The sequence below is a fragment of the Arachis stenosperma genome, chromosome 7 (genome assembly GCF_014773155.1).
Source record: "Arachis stenosperma cultivar V10309 chromosome 7, arast.V10309.gnm1.PFL2, whole genome shotgun sequence".
Classification (NCBI taxonomy): domain Eukaryota; kingdom Viridiplantae; phylum Streptophyta; class Magnoliopsida; order Fabales; family Fabaceae; genus Arachis; species Arachis stenosperma.
In genome coordinates, this window is record NC_080383.1 from 25,710,779 (window position 1) to 25,725,746 (window position 14,968).

The following is a 14,968-nucleotide window of genomic DNA, read 5'->3' on the forward strand; positions in this document are numbered from 1 at the left end:
TATTGGTTAGTATAACTAAAAAAAATCTCAATTCTTTTAAAGAATTATTAATACATTCAACTATATTGAAAGTTAAGAACATGTATATTATTTAAATTATTTATTTATGATGATTTTATAGAATTTTATAACACTTAGCTTGTTATTAGCAAGACTTAATTATTAATTATTATTTTTTTTTTTTTTGATAAAAAGTCGAGTGTTAAAATGAATGCGAGAGCAAATATGTCAAGAGATAGTTAAATATATCACCAAACCAATAAACAATTAAGCATTTTAGCGGGTGATGACTGATGACACGGCCTAATATAAAACATTTTAAAAGCAATAATAAATAAATAATTGACCAACATAACATTCTGAGAATGTAACTCACAATTTTAGTGGTGATAATTTCTTGTGTGTTTTTTGCAATAGTTTATTTATTTAATTTCATCTCAGCAATGCGAGTTAATTTATTACCAATTTGATGTTAATTTTTATTTTATTAATTTTTAAATTTAAATTAAAAATAATAGTGGACTTATTATAATATTAATGCAAAAGACAGATCTAAACAAGAATACTGTCTTATTCTCAAAACGTAAGAATTTATCTTTCAATGGAATCATTTAGAACAAAAAACACTTTTATTTATTTTAGAAAAACATTTTTTCAACTACTTTATTTATCTATTTTTTTTTTCAAAAATTAATTTCACACACTTTCACACACATATATATATGAAAGAGAAATATAGACCAACTATTTTTACGACCTAAAGTATTTTAGATAATTCTTTTACCAACAAAGTGACAAGTGCATGAGAATTTATATTTTGGATGAAAACAAAAATATTAATAAAATTTTTTATGATAGTAGATATAAATATATTATTTTTAATTTAGTTTTATAATAATGATAAAAAATTTTAATTTAAATGTATTTTGTTCACGTTTGTTATCATTAAAGATTTTATTAGTATGTTTTTCAGAGACTTATTTATTTAAAGTATAAATAATTTTAGTAAAATATAATTAAATATAAAAAAATACGCATATCAAATAAGTGACAGATGAATATCATGGTTAACAGAGTGCTTCGTAGTTCAGTCCATAAAAAAGATAAACAAAAATTTATAAAAAATCATAACACATGATCTGTTTCCTCTCCAACAAAAGGTAATGTGTAAAGTGCAAAGTACAAACCACACCAAAAGGAAGGTACTAACCCTTGGATCCTAAGTAGTAGTTGAGATGTGCGGTTCTTGTCTCGACACCGAAGCAAACAATCTAGAAACCTTATTTATTTTATTGGACATGGTCTAGATTCTAGAAGCTTTATTAAGAGCTAGCCTTTTTTTTTTCTCTAAACATTATAATAATATTATAAATTCAGGTATATTATACACACGCACAGTATTTTAAAAGATTTTTATCCAATATTTGATTTCAACTAAGTTTGGAATGCAAGTATTGTTACTTATATGGTAAATGAATTGCCACTAAGTGAAGGACTCGACCACGTCTTGTTGCTTTCTATAACAGGTAGTTCCCTACCAGTCACAAGTGGATTTTACTGTTATAGCCTTTTATAGTGAAGCTCCATATTGAAAAGGATAATATGGGGATCCTTCTCCTTTCACACACGGTTTGCAATAATTTTTTTTATTTTTATTATTTTTAGTGTAGGGTAGTTGCAAGTTTTATTGGCATTTTAGTTTCTCCAAACTAAAACTACAAACACTGGTATTAAAGCCCGACAATCCATTTTTTGGCCAGAAATCTCGACAAGTTTAAAATTTCATTTTAGGTAAAGTATATTTTTTGTTTTTAAAATTTAATAAATATTTTAAAATATTTTTAAATTTTATTTTATTTTAATTTTGTTTTAAAAAATTTTTATTTGTATCAAATATATATTTTTCGTAGCTAAATTTTTAAAAAAATTTAGAGAAAAAGGACAAATGGATCCTTGACCTTTTGACTCGCAGACATTTATATTTTTGAGGATTTAAAAATACATTTAAATTCTTAACTTTTTTAAAATCTAGACATATCGATCCCTGAATTTAATTTGTCTCATTTTAAAAATTCTCCCATGTGTGTACCCGTATATCGATCAGGGCAGTACAATGAAAGTCATGTTTGATTTTTTTAGATCTACCAGACTCAAGTGAATAGAGGGATAAATATGTCCAGAGTTTGAGAAGGTCAGGAACTTAAATGTATTTTCAAATCGTTGAAAATTCGCGAACCAAAAAGTGAATGACCTATTTGTCATTTTCTCAAAAGTTTAAGACAAATCCAACAAAAATGCATAAAAATTATGCTTGATTTGTTTGTTTTAAAAGTTGTTCTTATGAAATTGTTATTAAATTACTCCTAAATTTTTTGAAAAATTAGCCGTCAAGAATATATTTAAAATAAATAAAAAATTTTTGAGACAAAATTAAAATAGAATAAAATTTAAATTTTTTTTTTAATTTTTGTTAATTTTTAAATATAAAATATACTTTATCTTTATTTTTTGCATGTCTAATTTTTTTTTTTTTTTTTTTTGGACGTGCAACTCCAATTTCATCCTCAAATAAGCTCAAGGAGACCAAGGCCCACCTTTAAAGAAACGCATTTAAGGGAGTGTCAAAATTTGGAATACATTAATAAAGGGACAAGGCAAGTCCAATAGGACAATAGAATTTAATGAAATTATCGGTAGTTAATCGATTTGGGTTAATTGAGTGAACTTGTCCACTTAAATAAGTATTTATGATTTAAATTTTATTTTGTATATCTAATAATTTATTGACCAACAATAAATATTTATATGTAATTAAATTTATGATAAATTAATCCTTAATTGACAGTTGTAAAAAATATTGTATGCAACTCAAAATAAAAGAAATTCAAATCCAAAACAAAATTATCCATAGTTAAATTTAAATTAAGAGTAAAGTATTGTTTTTGTCCCCAATATTTGGAGTAAATCTTAAAGTGAATTAATACTCAAAATGACCCCTAAAATTTGACCTCCAACTCAATTTAGCCATTGAATTACTAATTGACTCAAATTATACCCTGAAATTTTAATACGTGGCTTAAATTGGCCCTTCCGTCTATTTACATCACCAAAAAACTGACGTGGCATATGTAATTGACACTTGGCAGCCTCAACGGTTGTCTGACATGGCGAAATTCTTGTATGCATCAATTTAGCCCCCAATAATTTGAAAAAAAAAAACCCTGCATAAGTCTTCTTATCATGCTTCACATCTTCCTTTATAAACCTTGTACAATTCAACTTCATCCCCTCCACTGTGCCTTAGATCCCTCCTACCTTTCCTGTCACCACCACCATCTTCTTCACCATAACCACCATTTTCTTCTTCACACCCATCTCTCCTCCGCCTCTCATATCTATCCTTATCCTTATCCTTACCCCTATCGTTCTCTCTATCTCTTTTCCTTCTCCTAAAATCTCCTTTTTCATCATCATAATTATCATTATTTCTATCTCTATCTCTATTCTTATCTCTATGCCTTTCATCTCTATCATATTTATCATACCTATCCCTTTTATCTCTTCTATTTCTTCTATCTCTGTCTCTTCCTCTATACTCATCTTCACCGTATATTTCTATGTTTCTATCACCACCATGTTTCTCTTTGGCTTCAGCTTCAATCTCCTTCTGCAGCTCCTTAACCCTATCCCTATCATCTGCAATAGCTAGTGCCTTGAACTTTCCCTTCGAACCACCACCGTCCTACTTCGAACCCTTAACGTTGTTGTTCCCAGAACCCTTCTTCAGAGAGAGAATAGCGTGAATTATCGTGAGAAGTGTACGAACAAATTGGGAAGCTTGTGGAGGATCTCCACCGCCATGGCTCTGATGAAGAACCGAAGCGCGAATGATGAATTGGTAATTAGCGTGGATTCGTGGAGTTACCTGAGGTTTAGTTGCTGCTCCCCAACTCACCAGAAATGACTATAATTTGGGAGAAATAGGGGTTGTTAGGATTTTTTTTAATTATTGGGAGATAAATTGATGCATACAAGAATTTCGCCATGTCAGACAACTGTTGAGGCTGCCATGTGTCAACTACATGTGCCATGTCAGTTTTTCCGTGACGGAAATAGACGGAAGGGCCAACTTGAGCCACGTCTTAAAATTTCAGGGTACAATTTGAGTCAATTAGTAATTCGAGGGCTAAATTGAGTTGGAGGTCAAATTTCAATGGTCATTTTGAGTATTAACTCATCCTAAAGTTGTTCTTAACGTTTCAATCGTCCTATTTAAGTTTCTAACTTTTCAAAATTGACTCAATGTTGTTCTGCCATTAAGGATCCGTTAATAGAATTGAGTCAATTTTGAAACGTTAGGAACTTAAATAGGGCGATTAAAACGTTAGGAATAACTTAGAGACTTGTCCCAAATATTGGAGACAAAAGTGATACTTTACTCTTTAAATTGATGAATAAACTATATTAGGTGTACACCAAAATTAACTACCAGTATAAAATATACATTAAAATACAAAATAAATATTAAAAAAATTAAACTACACATATATTATTTATACACAAATAAATAACAACTAATTTTAATGTATAAATAATATTTTTGTTAATCAACCACATTTGCAAGTTAACTATCTGAGCATATGAAACATAATTTAATATTGAATAACTTTCATAGTTTGCATGAAATTCTTAAATAGTATTTTTAAGTCGTAATTTCATCCATTTTGGACACCGCTTATGGTGGATTAAAACACAACCCAATTTTCTTATCAATGTTACTGTGTCGATTAATCTAAGCTCTAGTTACATGCCTTATGTAACTGTTCTTGTGTTTGATAGTACAATCCCCGTTGAAACTGTTTTATTGAATTTGGGATATTCTTATTTTTATTATAATTTCATAACTAATATATTTGTGGGGATGAAAATAATATGTACCGTACATGAAATCTTTTGCAGGAGATACACACTTGTTATTATTTGATTTATTTTTTTGGTGATCTTATTTGATTTTATTACACGTTTTTTATATTTCTTTATTATAACAAAAAGCCCTTAGACAAAAGGGTCGATCTTTTAAAAAGCCTGCAGGGCCAAAATCTCTTACATGCCAAAAAGCCTAGACTAGCTCATGAATTGCTTTGCTATTTTTTTTAAATAAAATTTCTTTCTAATCATTAGATTTGTAATTATTTTTTTGTGAAATATAAAAAGTATAATACCCGAAAGCTAGGCGAGAAGCCATGAAACACACTTTGAATTCCCGCAAGAAAATCAATAGAGACTACAATAAATGCGGCAGATGGCAACGGCGGTTTTGCAATGGCTATGTGGGGCGTTGATAGTCGTTTGCCTTTTAGCGGCGGTGATTCAACGTTTATTTTCTAGTAGCGGTTTCAATCCAATCGCCGCCATATTTACTATTTCCTTTAATTTCGATATTCAGCCATTATATTTTTTTAAAGGCTAACAGAGTATAAATATTGTCTTTCATAAAATTGGAATTTTTTATTAATAATTAAATTGAGTTTGCCTGTATTTTAGTTTTTGATGTATTCTAATAAGTTTATTTTGACAAATACATTTGAGTTATTGTTACCTAAACCGTATCACTCGTTTTACGTTAAAAAAATTAATTTAAGAATATATTTAATTAGGTGAACAATCTTGAAAATGAGATTTTCTCATTTAGTATAAGAACTTCTATGTTTGTATTCAAACATAAATCTAAAAGAAATATGTATAATATGTATAAATTAATGCTAATTTCAATTGAGCATATGTTTATAATAGGCTTCTTTGAACTTATACATTACTAATCATAAATAAATTAATTGTTAAAGTAGTGAAATAGGTAATACTGCAATCTGGACCATTAAATTAAGGGACACAATGTAATTTGTTTAAATAAAAGGTCAATTTTTTTCGTCAAAAACATATTGACCTGGCCAGAAATATTTTGTCAGGAATTTACTGGCTTCACGTGACACAGGACCTGATAGGTCATCTCCAAACCATGATTTTTTGTTTAGATTGAAGCGCTGTTTTGCAACATGTACGTCATCTTCTAATTGTTGGTCATCTAGAATTTTATTGTCTTTTTCTGACACCTTATTCATGTCAAACTGCATGGACATGTCAATGCTAGTGGAGAAGATGTTGTCTAAATTGTCTGCTGAATCAATCTCTGTCCCATCTAGAGTATCGTTAACTATTTCGCCTGAATATTCAGCTAGAATTGAAAATATGAATCCGCATACAAAAATCTTAGTATAATAAGAAGATGCCAACAACTTCCAAGTCATTAGATAGTACTTTAGGAAAAAAAAGGTACGTGTAATTTTCTAACACAGGGTTCAAAACTAAACAACAATAAACAACGATTACCATCTCCGTTGTTGATAGTTTGGGCAGATTCTTTGGAAGAAGCTGTGTAATTTGCAATTCTATAAATTTCATTTTCTCCTGTAATGCAATATCCAACTCAACTGCATGCTTGTTTGTAAAGTGCATCTATATAATAAAATTAATAGTTCATTATCTTTTTCGGTCGACACTGTGTCTTTATTAAGAACTTTGCATATAATATATTTTTTTACCTTCAGTTCAGCAAGTATGTCTTCAGAGCTCTTTCCAGATGTACATGTCACAAAAATATATCCAAATTTCTTCTCGTACATTGATCCCCATTTATAAAGTTCCTACAAATATGAATGTTGATATTACAAATATTAACGCAGTGAGTTTGTTATCATATTTCAACTTAACATATGTATTGATCAAATATAGTTTAAGATACGTTTAATAGGGTATGCTTGATGAACAAACCTGCATGATAGATTCATTAGCCATTTCCAAGTATTCATTGAAACAAGAGCGTCCTGAAATAGCCTCCAACCAACACCACACATTCATTTTGCGAAACCATATCTCTCTAGCAACAGAAATTGCATGTTCCAATGAAGAGAATGGCGAGGCCATAGCCATCTCTTTAGCGAATGTTGTGCTTGCACATCATGATGAAAAGTCTTTCATTTTCATTCGCCTTGTTACGGTATCATTTTATGTGCAGTAATATTTAGTAGTAATAACAACATTAGCATTGATTATATCTAATAGTTTATATAATATGATAATAACGAAATTAATACTTCATTGTAAGCTAACTATTTCTAACAAAATTCTAAAAAGAATTGGGATGCTACTTTTATTTATTAAAACCCACTATTCAGTCAAGATTTAATTGAATTTTAAAAATACCAATCCTGATATAACTATCAATTTACATACGCCATGAACATTAAGCCACACATTAATCATAAAAAGACCGCTGTTAACAATCGTTGACTTTAACCCTAGTTCTGCTATGCAACCAACCTTAATAATTTAAATGACAATATTAAATGCTAAGAATGGTTTTACATATAACATTGATATAACTGAAAGAGAGTAGTAGAGAAGATGGTTTAGAATTCAATACATTAATTTTTGTGTTACAACTAAAAGTGATTGGAATAAACTTACGTGACAACTTTCTTCACATCGGAGAATGAGAATTTTAAAAATACAAAGCAAATTACAGGTCTTTCTTTATATATCCATAAGGAATGCAACCTTTTCTAATGGTTTAGATTTGGTGAAAATTGAAGTCAAATTAAAATAACAGATATGTACCATGTTATTTGCATTCTAATATTAGTTACGCAATATATAAGAGAATTAGTTTATGCAAAGCTAAGATAATAATGTGGTAGCAATATAAAATTTAAATTTGATTCTCACCGGTTATAAATTGTTAAAAAAATTAGGACTGTTATTGTTTACGAAACTTAATTTAAATTTTAAAATTGAAATTGTCGTTCATCAAATATGGTTAGTTAAGAAATTTTCAAAATATAAAAATAATTTATTTCAAAAGCAAAAACTTTAAATATTTGGTTAAATATTATATAAAGTTATGGTGACTTCAATTAATAAGTCGCCTCGTCACAATAATTGTAAAGTATTTTTTTAAAAATAATTATTTAGATGATAAAAGATTTACACCATCAAATTAAACAAGCAAACCCCTACCTGCAGCATAGTGAACAATGCATAAATCAACCATCATTATATTTGTTTAAATTTAGTCGATGGAAAATTTTAATATCCTCTTATAATATGGGTTTCAAATTATTTTCTATTTTGGTAATCTACTTAAAACGTTACACTAGCCTAGAATTACCTTAAACCGAAATCATATTAATCAGAATTTTAAAAATGTGAATAATAATGTCAACAAATTATTGTAATTAGATCACCTCATGTATCATAAGATATGTTATATTTGCATTCAATAATAAATATACAAGAAAAGATAATGATAAGGTAGAATTCGGAAAATTGAATACAATTTCAATCTAAAAATTCTATGTATTCTTCCAAGACTTAGTTGAGATCAGAATGCATGGCGAAGTTAGTTTTTTGGTTGGTGACCTCGCTTAAGTGGGTTTTCGGTTTCAAAAACTTTTTCTCTAATCCCATTCATTGTCGTTCCTCTCTTTTTAAGGAATTTTTAGATTCTGATTGTCTTTCTCGTTGTCTTTCTAGTACATGTTCGGGTTGCTCCAGCCAGTTTTGATGTCTGTGGACAAGTCGCATAAAATCAGTGGGATGTCTTGGCCTGGATGTTTCCGGTCGGTGTACTTGTGAGCGTAAGGCACACTCGTTGATATGTCGCTCATCTTCTACGACTTTAGATTCAGAAACTACAAATAAATCTTTAGGGATGTCGTCCGCTATGACACCGTAAGGTCTCTAGAAAAAACACCAATGTGTATATTAATTATACGTTGCACAGCTGCAAAATTTTGTTAAACAAATGATAATTTATTAAACATGAGAATCATTAAAAAAACATTGACTTCATAAAAGTGTTTTATAGTGAAAATTTATACTCATTAAGAGGGAGTAAATAAATAATTCTCTTAATTAAAATAATAATAAAATACACTCAAAATAGATACATTACCTTTGAATTAAATTTATTTTTTCAGAAGTTGAAAATTCAGAATTCATGATATCAAGTTAAAAACAGATCTATAAGTGTTCATTCAATATTTTAAATTGAGGATTAATATATGAAAAATAAGTTAAAACAAAATTTATATGTTACATAATATATTAGTGATCGTGGTTTATGAAAGTTAGTTAATATTTATGTCATAGTGGTGAAATAGTAATCGTAATTAAGTAGATATAATAAATAATATTTTTCTTGATAGCTAAATAATTAAAGTATAAAAAAATTATTTTAATTTTTAAATTAAAAAGATTTAGTTATAAACTAAAAAGCATTAACATGGCACATAGAGTTAATAGAGATGAACATAATCAACCCAGGTCATAGACTTTATAATCATTAATTAGAAAGCAAAAAACATGTACTGCCAATGGTAACGAAAATTATGAAGAAGATAATCAAAGCATTTTCAAATAGTTAATTGAAATATTAGAAAAACATTAGCAAGTAAAATAATTTTTTCGAAAAGATATTAGCCTAAGTTAGGAGTGTAGAACATAATTTCACATGCAGAATAAATTTAACATAAAATTAACACCTGTACCTCGGTGAATGTGACAATAAAATCAAGAAAAGATAAATGAAAAGTAATAGATGTTGACTTTAGGAAATGAAATTTGAATTGAAGAATGTAGTTCATAATAAGAATTTCTCTGTCTTAGTAGAAGAATATAGAAGTATTTATATAGCCTTTAGATAACATAAAATATATCTGTTCATATTTGGCTTTAAATTCTTTAGAAAAAATAACAATAAATATTTAAAAAAATCAACATTCAAAAAAGTTTAAATTTGTTGTGTAAGCATTCTAAATTTTAAAATAAAAATAAATTTACTAAAAAGATAAAATAAAAAATATGATCAACGAAGAATTCAAATCTATTTAATAGAAGTAGTTACACGTTATATTTGCAACTTAATTAACAACACAAAATGCATTACTATGCTAAAGGATAATCAATTTACACAAATATATTTTATAAAAGTCTCATTTAGTGTAACGGCACAAATCAGGCCAATATTCAAGGAAATATTTTTGTAACAAATCCAAAATTTTAGCTTTAATATTTTCACACGTTTATACCCCTCAGCACATACTGTTTTACCGAAAACCCTAACTTAAGCCAAACCACCTTCTCCTCACATTCATACGCCTAATTTAGGGCTGCAAGCCTTATTTTATCTCGCCGTACCATTGCTCCAGACTCTCTTATATAGTCTACGCTGCGCGCTTCTGCTGTTGTTGCTCCTCCTCTGTTGCAACTTAGATTCGTGTTTTGTTGACCAGATTAATACGTTCATTATGTTCGTCATTCCTCTTGGCTGTACTTGTATAAGGTCTTCCATTGCTTTCGGTTAGTCTGGTCCTTGTTGAGATCACTCCTTTGTTGCCTTTGTGGTGAGTTATTCTATCATTATTAACTTTCCAATTTATCCCATGAATATTCTATCATTATTGTTTTATTTAACATACTTTAAGTGCTTAAAAAATTAGTTGTATATTTACTAAAGTCTATGAAAATTGATAGTACGCCTAATGTTAAATTTATGGGGTATTGGATAGTCAGGAAATTTTGTTAACCCATTGAAATTGATAAAAGCTTGTAGCTATTTTACGTTTTCTTTGATTGAATTTATTTTTTATTTTTAGTTAATTAAGTTCAGTAAATTATTGAGCCTTGTTAAGGGATTCCTTCACTTAGAATAAAAGAGAAAAACAAAAAGAAACAAATTTTAAACTTTGACTAATATTAAATATATTAACTTTATTTTCAATAAATTTTTTAATATTTATTTTGAAGACCTTTAAATGTGATAAAAATTACATATTAAAAGAGAAAAAGGGTATGGTAAGTAATTTAATGGCCGAAAATAATACTACTATAAACAGAGAAGATTGAAACTACTACACTAGTGCTGCTCCAAATCACAATCCTTCCTTAACTAACTTGGATTGCAATCTTTGAATCTATTTTTTTCTCAAATACTTTGCATTCGATTTAAACCCTTGTTAGAAAAAAGTAGAAACAAAATTTTAAGAATAATTGGTTAACTTCTGTTGAGTCAACTTGTTAGGCTTTATTTAGTCACCATATTAAAATAATGTTAAGATTGTAACCTCAAGTTCTTGAACATGACAACAATGATTGTGGTCCCTAACAAGCCCACTTATTGACCCAATTTACATCAAAGCCAGTGCAAGAAGAACCCGGATATTTATCTTTGTTTATAAATGCTTTCGATGAACAATCAAATGATTTTGTGTACATATTTCCATAAGTATCTTAGGAAGCTCATCTTGTGTGTTTCTCTGCACAGTTTTCATGTTGTCAAATCTATGGTGTCATTTTGATTGTAAAATTTTAATAATAGATGTGATTTTTATGTAAGGCATGTAATCTGTTTAGTTACACTGAAATTTTAAAGGTATTCCATTTTTTGTTAGTTTTTTGGTAGATTTTACTCTCTAATAAGTGTTAGTAGTTTGCTTGAAGGTTTGAAAATATGCCTAGGAAACCGCGGTACAACTGTATTCCCAAACGCTGGCACTACTAACAAAAATCAGCATATCAATGCTGAGATTGAACATGTTGCTGAGCCTGTCCAAAATTCTTCGGATGATGAAGATTATGATCCCGAGGCTGATGAGGTTGACTCATGGGATGATTACGTTGATAACTTATATGCTGAAGAAGAAGTTGTACCCCATAACAAGTCCAATGGTTGCAAGGATACGGATTATTGGAGTGTTGTTGTAAGCGAAAAAATTTCTATCTTTAGTCTGGATTATTTAATTATAATTGGATGACTTTGGTATTCTTTTTAATTTTAAGGCAACACTAATGCAATTAATCCTTGTAATTTGTTTCTTAGATGATGGCGTCACAAGAACGATGAGTTTGAGCATCAAGGAGGCTATAGTACTTCCTCTAAGTAGACAAATTATTCTGGAGTTTAAGTCCCATCAATAAAGAGAGTTGGAAGACAATGGACAATGCTTTAAAAGAACATGCATATAACACAATTAAGGTATGATATTAAAATTTGAAATTTATTATATTATGTAAAATTAGATCAAATTCTTACTTTTCCATTTGTGGCCATGCATCGCATTATGTCTCAAATTTTTAGCGCACTTTTTTGGTATGAGGAGGATGACAACGGAAAAAAAAAAAGCGGGTAATGATTCAAAGGCTAGGAAAAATCTGGAAGGAAGCAAGAAACCACTTGTTTCACAAGGTTTGTTTCACAAGGTTTACGACGAGGAAGAGAGTTCCAAAGAAAATGCCAAGCATAAACCATCAGGAATAGATGCACAGCAGTGGAGATGGTTCCTTAACTATCGTTTGAAGGAATCTACGAAGGTAATTAATATTGAATTGTTACTCCATTTAGTGTTGCAATTTTAAACATTTTTAATACCTGAATAAAATGATTAATTGAAAGTGATAAAATCAAAAAGCCAAAAATTAGTTAAATAAGTTTCAAACCCTAAAAAAATCTAGGACACTATGAAGGGGTCATTACTTTATAAAATTACTTGCATGATCAACTGTATTTGTGTCTTTATTTATAGAAAAAGTGTAGACAAAATACTCTAAATCGGTTGAAGCAACTATATACACATACCGGGGGCTCTAAGACAACGACAAGGCTAAAGGATGAAGAGGTAATTATGTGTGTATTATCTTTGATACATATTTTTGTGGTTTGTCATATTCTTTTGTAACATGTATGATTGTGTAAATATTTAATGTGGTTATAGGAGAAAAAAACAGCAAAGGCGCATTAGCAGAGGAGAGATATTTATTATGACTCATAAAAAAAGGATGACTCATATATGAATGATGATGCGCATATTGTTGGAGTAAGTATTGGTTAAGAATGATTTACATCTCTTGCTAACTTCGAAAACACAAAAACTTAACTCTGGTATGTCTGTAGGAAGCAATTGCGAGTATCGAGAGTCAAGGTGGAACTTCGAACGAGATTTCTGTTACTGATTCGCTTGCGCAAGTCCTTGGAAAGGAGCATTCAGGACGAGTTCAGGGGTTAGGTTTTGGACCATGTCCAACCAAAATTATTCGGAAGACTACACAATCGAATTCTGGAGTACAAATTGAGGAGTATCAGAGAAAGATTACAGAATTGAAGGCAGTGACAACAGAACAAAAGGTAGAGATTACAGAATTAAAGACAACAGCAGCAGAACATAAGGCGGAGATAGCAGAAGACAAGGCAAAGATACAGACCATGGAGAACCTGGTAAAATACTTCATCCAACAGCAAGGACATACTTTGCCACCTGAAATTGATGCACAGCTGAAGTTTTTGGAGAGTGGAGCAAAATAAGGATCTTAAACACAATTTATTTTTTTTCCTTTGTGAACAGTGCACTTTGAGAACAAATTGTTATTAACTATTTTCTTTTGTGATCTATATATATATCAGTTGGAATATCTTAGAATTGTGTTTTAAGTCAAGTATTTTTTTTTTTACTGTAATTGCAAACATAATCAGTTAAATTAACACGTAATATTTTAAAATTAAAATATTTTTTAAATATTGATTGTGATATGAACCCAAAATTCAAATAATCAATTTAAATGAAAAAAATTGAACTTTTAGCGGCGGTTACTATAGAACGCCGCAAAATCCTATTTTTTAACTAAATTAAATAGCGGCAGTTATCTAGTCGTCGCGAAAAGGGTCTAAAATCAGTGCTGGAAGATAGCAGCGGTTGCTAACCACCGCAAAATGTATTCGCCGCTAAACACAGTTTAGCAGCAGTTATTCCAGTGGTCATAAAAAATCGCCGCTAAAGGTTTACTGGCGCCCTTACTATCAGCGGTCGACCAACCGTTGCAGAATGTTTAACAGCGGTTGCCGCCATCTGCCGCATTTGTTGTAGTGATAGAGTAAATGAATTAATACACATATATAAAGATTACTCAGTATATAAGATGATGAAAACACTCACAATATATATTTTATATATAACATCGTCACCAATATATAAAAAATTTATCGTATTGATTGATTTCCATTACTTTGTAGTAATCGACTACATACCAAGAAAAATAATTTTTTAATATCAGCATGAAGATCCCCCAATTATTACTGAGTCAGTTACTCCATCACTCTATAAATACATCAACTCTTCAAATAAATTTCATTCAATTTTCACTTATAATTTACTCAAACACTTGCTAATTTTGATATCAATGTCTCCTGTAAATACTCTTGAGCCGTTGTTCAAGAGATCAAACATGCATAATTTCAAGTGATCGAATCACATCATACAAGTTCAACACTTTCATCATCGTTTCAGTTAATCCTTAAAACAACTATTATACTACTCTCTGCAAAGGAAAATATGAACAATGTTAAAAAAACTTCACATGATTTTTATATTTTTTATTAATTATTTGGTGAATTTTGTTTCACCTTGAATAATATGGGTAAAATTTATATACACCCAAATATTATTAGTTTTTATCATTTTAATTTTTAAATACCTCTTTATTATATATTTTAATTTTTAAATTCAAATATGTGTTTTTATGTCGATAGTTGATTTTTAATTGATACGTAACATGATTGTAAATTTAAAAAAGTTGAAGGAATCACTTAGTTGACAAAATCAAAGCAATTTAAAAATATTTATTGGAGAATAAAATCCAACAAATAATTCAGCTTAGAAATAAAGAAAAATAAATAATAGAAAAATAGTTGTGCCCACTAGGGTTATTGTGCTCTGCTAGGGTTTCTTGTGTTTACAATGCGCCTTATGGCCTATTGGCAATATTGTGAAATATAAAATTGTTGCGGATACTCACTACTCTCTTCACTCTTTGCTCTATCTAATTTATCTATGGCAACAAAAGAGGTTAGGTCGATACAAAA